Below are 6875 nucleotides of genomic sequence, written 5' to 3'. Positions count from 1 at the left end.
CTTACTGCGGAGCCAGTCATCCATCTCTAGCTTTTTTCTTGTCAGTTGTCATGTGTGAGAGGGGTGAGAGGGTTTGTATTCTCCTTGCTTAACTTTAGCTGCCAACTTGACTTGGTCAAGAGTACTCTGAGAGAAACGGCAATTAAGAATTGCCTAGACTGGGCTGTGGGCAAGCCTGCGGGAGATTGCCTTCACCGTTAATTGCCTAGGAAGATCGAGCCCACTGTGGGTAGCACCCGCCATTCCCTAGGCAGGTGATCCTGATCTACATAAGGAAGCTAGCTAGCTAAGCGCGGGCCTGTGGATGAGTGAGCAAGCTAGCAAGAATATTCCTCTATTGCTCATTCCTCAAGTTCCTGCCCAACGCGGCTCAGCGTTCAACTATAACTTGAAAATAGCAGACAAAATAACCCCTTTCCTCGCTAAATTTGTTGTGGTGTCTATCACAGGTACAGAATTCAAACTAAAACCATGTTCAGAGTCAACTTGGCCGAATTCAAACCAACTAAGAAACACGTCTCTGAGCATTCCCATGAAGGCCTTTCTAGAGAGGTTTAACTGAGGAGAAGTGATCACCATCAGTGTGGGAGGCACCAGCCCACAGGCTTGAGTCCCTGGCTGCATTAAAATAAAAACTAAAGAAAGTCAGTTGAGGCCCCACACTCACCAACCTCTGGCTTCCGATGGCAGAAGGCAGGGCCAGCGACCAGAATTCACCAATTTCTGGCTTCCGGATTGCGGAAAGCGGGGCCATCTACATCACTCTGCCCTGCTTTCCTCGTCTTGGCGGACTGTCCTCTCAAGCCAAGATCCTAAACAAACCCTTCCATCCCTGATACCTTCTCGTCAGATATCTGACACACAGTGAGACAAGTATCTAATTCAAGGAGATTTCCTCAATCCCTGCCAGATCAGGAGCTCCAGCTAAGTCACTTCCGTTTCGTTACCCTGCCTGTCTGCAGAACAGCCCTATTAAAAGTCCTCCTCAGAAGCACTGTTATTTTTTTTAACTCTTATTTTGTAATAGATTCTTATTTTTGGATGCCACATGTCCATGATCATAGCAGGAAAACCCAGCTTCTAAAAGCTGTCAGTCTTCTCAAAACTGGTCTACAGATGCAACAACTTCTAATCCAAATTCTAATAAGAATTCTGTGGATCCTGACAAATTGGTTCTAAAATTTCTGTGGAAGTGTGAAAGAACAAGAATAACAGAGAATATGAAGGGCGGAAAGAAAGACACACGCTCCCGAGTTGTCCATGAGAGAGCTGTGAGGAAGGCAGCCCAGCCTTGCCACAGACCGGGATGGATTTGCCAGATGTGAAGATGTGCAGACATCCCCATGACAACCACTCCCGAGGAGAAAGGGGACAGGCCAAAGGATGGGTCATATGACAGCTTGTCTTGGTTGTCAACTTGACTTACTTGGGAAGAAGGAACCTCATCTGAAGGACTGCCTCCATCAGATTAGCCTTTGAGCTCAACAGGGGAGTGGGTTTTTGTTGTTTGGTTGATGGATTAATTGACTGATTGAATGAATGCTAATTGATGTGGGTGGGTTAGGGTCTTATAAGAAAGGTAGCTGACCAGAAGCCTGGGAGCAAGCCAGCCAACAGTGTTCCTTCATGGTTTCTGTTTCTGCTCCTGCATCCAGGTTCCTGTCTTGATTTCTCGCCTTGGGTGTTGAAATAGGAGTGGCGGGGCTGCGTCCCCGGCACCCGGCCGCCCACATGGCTAGCTTATGCCCTGAAATAATTACACGGAAACTGTATTCTTTTAAACACTGCTTGGCCCCTTAGTTTCAGCCTCTTAACCCATTTCTAATAATCTATGTAGCACCACGAGGTGCGCTTACCAGGGAGATTCTAGCCTACGTCTGTCTGGAGTGGGAGAATCATGGGGACTCCCTGACTCAGCTCCTTTCTCCCAGCCTTCTGTTCTGTTTACTCCTCCCACCTAAGGGTTGGCCTATCAAATGGGTCTAGGCAGTTTCTTTATTAATAATAACTCACTCCCACATCACTTGGGTTCCCCCATGTACCTCTCAGCCAAAATAACCCTTTCTTCACCAAGTTGGTTTTGGGCAGGTTTTGTTTGTTTGGTTTTGGTTTTTGTTTGTTTTATCACAACAGCAGAAACAGAGCAAGAACAGCAAGGAGGGACTCTCAGTGATGGGACTCACACAAGTGGTTGGTTTGTATAATATAAAACATAGACCCCTGGACCCTAGCTGGCAGAGCTCTGATGAGAGGTACCAGAAAGTCTGAGAGATGGGACCCGGATGGAGTATGTAGGTCGCTGAGGTCACGTATGCCTTTGCAGCTTGTCTCTCTCAGTCTCTCCTCCACCCAAACTTTGCTCCCTGTTCACCATGAAGCCATGAGCCTCTTCTCCAGACATCATTACCATGGTGTTCTGCCCAAGCTCCTGGAGCCAACCATCACGGACTACATCCTCAGACCATGGGCAAAAGAAATCCTCCTGCTTTTAAGTTGTTTCCTTGGTTATTTTGGTCAGCGTGACTTCTGAGTAACCCAGTTACCCACATTTGAAAAGGTAAAGTGAGTTGCCTACCCGCCCGTTAAAACTCAGACTGATTCCAAATGCGTTGCAAATATGAAAAAAAAAAGCAAATCTTAAAATTACTTAAAACTAAACACTGAAGATATATATATTCGGAGATAAGGGAGGAGATCCTAAAATAGATTTCTTCCATTCAATATTTTTTTAAAAATTGATCATTTTAGTGGATTTGCAATCAAAACTTCTGCTTTTGAAAATACATGATAAAGGAAACTGAATAAAGGAAGCTGAAAATGGAAAGGAATTATTTTCGGCTTAAGTAGGTGAAACCGTGAGGTTTGCATGTTTAGAATCTGCGAAGTCCTTTACATCTATGCAATAGATAAAATCAGAACTGAATGTGTCACAAAAGGTGAGTGGACATGGACCATCCTCTCCCCAAAGCGGACAGAGACATCTGTGCAATAAATAAGGATGCTAATCGGCCATTTCAGAATCCAGAGAAATGCCAATTAGGAGAGAGGGCGGTCCATCTCTTCCCACGGCATCAACACTGGCTGCTCAATGAGCTAATGAGACCGCGGGCCTGGAAATCTGCACAGCTAGGGTGCATATTTTAATCTTTTTAGGATATATTTTGGCATATATGACTGTGTGTATGTGCACGAGCACAGATACCCACAGAAGTCAAAAGAAGGCATCCAATTCCATGCAGCTGAAGTGATAGATAGCTGGGAACCACCTTGTAGAAGCTGGGAACTGAATTTGCATCCTTTGAAATGGCAACAAGTGCTCTTAGCCCCTGAACCATCTCTCCAGCTCCAGGCCAAGCCATTTCAAAAGCCATTGTCCTTCAAAGCAGAATACGGTCACAGCAGGAATTTTTCAAAGTACACACATGTCAATACCTAGACGCTCATCCCAGGCTCACCAGGAGTGAGGGGAGCTCAGGTTATGTTTTGTTTTGCTTTGTTTTGTTTTGAAGTGTCCTCGAAGCTAGTGGACGAAAACTGTGTAATATAGTCACACAATAGAATATTACACACCCTTAAACACAAATGAACTACAGCCACGCAGCAACATACACCAATCTGAGATGCCTCGAGATTTGTCAGAAAGATGAAGGAGTTGTGTGTACTCACAACACGAGAACCTTAGGAGGCAAGTCCCAGCGGCATGTGCAGGAAGCTGGGATAAAGTTGAGATTTTCCCTGGTTTCACCATGTGTGGAATGAGCTCACTTTCCTGCTAGGCATGAAACAGTCTGTGAAGCAGGTGCCATTGCCAAACAGCCCCCGAGTCATCTCTCTAGCCCTTCTACATTGTTTTTGAGGCAGGGCCTTTCTCTGAACATGCAGCTAGCCTGGCTAGTTGGAGAGCCTCGGGGATTCTCCCTGTCTCCACCTCCACAACGCTGGGATGTCAAGCATCTATCACCACTTGCGACATTCTGCATGACTGCTGAGGATCCAAGTTCAGTCCTTATGTGTGTGTGGTGACTCCTTCACCCCCTGAATCCCTTTCCTGAGAGGGCTCAACTTCCACATAGCCAGCCCTCTCAGATTCCACACGCTGCCCCTGCCTCTGCACAGAATTCACTGTGGGGACCATTTCCTATCTTGATGGCCACACAAAAGTAGAGAACACTGTGGCCAAGCTTTGGAGCCCCTGGCCTTGTAGAGACAGGGCTCTGGGTCTGGCCCCATGCCTGCTCAACTGGCCTCAGGACACCCTCTTGTGCCCAGGTGACAGATATCATCCGGTTGGTGTCCTGCAGAATGGAACTGCTCAGATTCCACTTGTATCAAACTACCACTGTCCGGAGTGTGATCTCTAGAACCCTGAAATTCTGGAGGACAGATTTCCACATGAAATAAATTTAACAAGCTCTCTAGAGAAATCATCTGGGGTCAGATAGCAAATCTTACCAAATAAACATATTGTCACAGTCTAAAATGGACAACCCCCCTCCTCCTGTTTAAACATTAAGGAATTGAATAATCTTATTTTTCTTCCAGCTTCAGACAGCACAAGTATTCATAAATATTCATTTTTTCCAACTGGAAGCATTAGGCCTTGTTACTTCAAGTGGAACTAACTGAAAATTAATGATGGTTTTCAGGGGGAAAAAAAGCAAGATTATATACACAGAAGCAATTAAACACAAACCTATTAATTATTTAACAATGTATTAATGAGCAGAATGCCAGCGTTCGGGCTTCAGCCACTCCAGCCTGCCCTGCCAAGTCACTTACGAATCATCATGCCAAAGTTTGGCCTTGAGTAGTGGAGGACTCGGGGGCTTTCGCAGATTTGTAACTTGGAAAAAAGAGTCTCAGATGCCAATTACAGAGAGATGGCCAAGAACCAACTGGGAACGAAGAACAGGCAGCATCTCAGATTCTCTCCCCAAACCCTGGACAGCCTGAAGTTCAGGTTCAGATCCGAAGTCTTTGTTGTGAGATACAGCCACACAATTCCAGATCTGTGCATATCTATGTATGTGTAACCAAGAAGTTTAGAATGCCTTGAATCCCTTGTAAATGATTTGGGAATCATTTGAGAATCTTTGTACGCAGAATCCGAAATCTACAGAATGACAAGAGCTGAATATTCATGTACAATCTAGGACCGCAAAGTTTTGCATTTAAAGCTGTGTGTGTGCATATATATGTGTATGTGTTGTGTATGTTGTGTGTGTGTGCAGTGCCTCCAGAGGCCAGAAGGAGGCACCATATCTTCTGTAGCTAGAGTTACACGTAGTTTTAGTTATGAGTAGTTGCGAGCTGCCTACAGTGGGTCCTGGAAACTGAACTCAATTCCTCCGAAGGAGCACTGAGCTTTCTTTCCTGCTGAGCCATCCTTACAGTCCTTCAAGGCATTGGGCTCAGCTGTGCCTGGGTTCCCAGCTGGATCAGTTGGTTGAGTGGGAGGCTGTTATAATACATGGTTATTAAGTAGCTCCAACTGGTTAGATTGTATCGTGTTAGTCTGGGTAGTGAACGTTCCCAAAGGTCCTCATGTGTTCTAGTTTCATTCTGCTTCCGTGATAAAAACCAAAGAACAAACTGGGAAAGGAAAGAGCTCTTGGCCTGCACTTCTAGGTCACAGTCCATCAGTAAGGGAAGTCAGGGCAGGAACCTGAAGCAGAGACCCTGGGGGAACTCTACTTGATGTCTCTTGCTTAGCCTGCTTTTCCCAGGACCACCTGCCTAGGGATGGTGCCACCCCCAGTGGTCTGGGCCTTCCTGAATTAACAATCAAGACAGTCCCCCCACAGGCATGCCCATGACCCAGTCTGGTCTAGGCTTTTCTCTCAGGTGATACTAGGCTGTGCCAAGCTGACAGCTAAAGCTAAATAGGACACCACATTAATATTGGCCCTCCAGTGCGGTGCTGATGGGGGGTAATGAATGGTACCACATTAAGATTGGCCTTCCAGCGTGGTGCTGATGGGGGGTAATGGTACCACGTTAATATTGGCCTTCCAGTGTGGTACTGATGGGGGGTAATGGTACCACGTTAAGATTGGCCTTCCAGCATGGTACTGATGGGGGGTAATGGTACCACATTAACACTGGCCTTCCAGGGTGGTACTGATGAGGGTAGTGGTACCCTTCAGGGTCTTATTCTCTCTCTTTACTTCCTGGTGGTAAGGAAGGCAGTTTTCCTGTGCTTCATGCTATTTTCGTGACACACTTTCTCACCAGAGGCAATAGTAAACCATCTGGGAATGGCACCTCCAAATGGCTCACCTCCAGTGAGCCAAAGCCCAACATTTCTCACAATAAAGAGACAATCTTAGACATTTTGTTACATTGATGGACAGGTGGTTAATGAACTCCACCTGTAGGCAGAGCCAGGGGCTGTCAGCACCCAGCACAAGGTGACATGATCAACATACACCCTAAGCCACAGGGCTCACAGAAGGAATGTCAAGCTACCCAGAGATGTCTCTCTATGACTGTCCCTTCTCCTCCACCCTGTTTGGATAGTCCTTGGACATCACAGTGCTCCAGCCTCTTTTAAAAACCCTGCTGGAGTTCAGAATACAAAGTCTTCTCCAAAAGGAAACCTTGATGCACGGAGTCCTTTAAATTGAAGATCAGAGGGCCTTCAAAACCAAGTGTTTCTGACCTCTCCCATAGTCTCATCTGCTCTCCACCTTTCTCCCCCAAAGTGAGTCCTAGACGCCAGAATGCTAAAGCAGGGAGGAGGGACACTCAGGAGGATGGAGGAGGGACACTCAGGAGGATGGAGGAGGGAGGGACACTCAGGAGGATGGAGGAGGGAGGGACACTCAGGAGGAGGGAGGGACACTCAGGAGGAGGGAGGGACACTCAGGAGGATG

Source organism: Microtus ochrogaster, unplaced genomic scaffold (genome assembly GCF_000317375.1).
Source record: "Microtus ochrogaster isolate Prairie Vole_2 unplaced genomic scaffold, MicOch1.0 UNK38, whole genome shotgun sequence".
Taxonomy (NCBI): Eukaryota; Metazoa; Chordata; class Mammalia; order Rodentia; family Cricetidae; genus Microtus; species Microtus ochrogaster.
The sequence above is the reverse complement of the archived record's forward strand: the minus strand, read 5'-3'. Positions refer to the sequence as shown.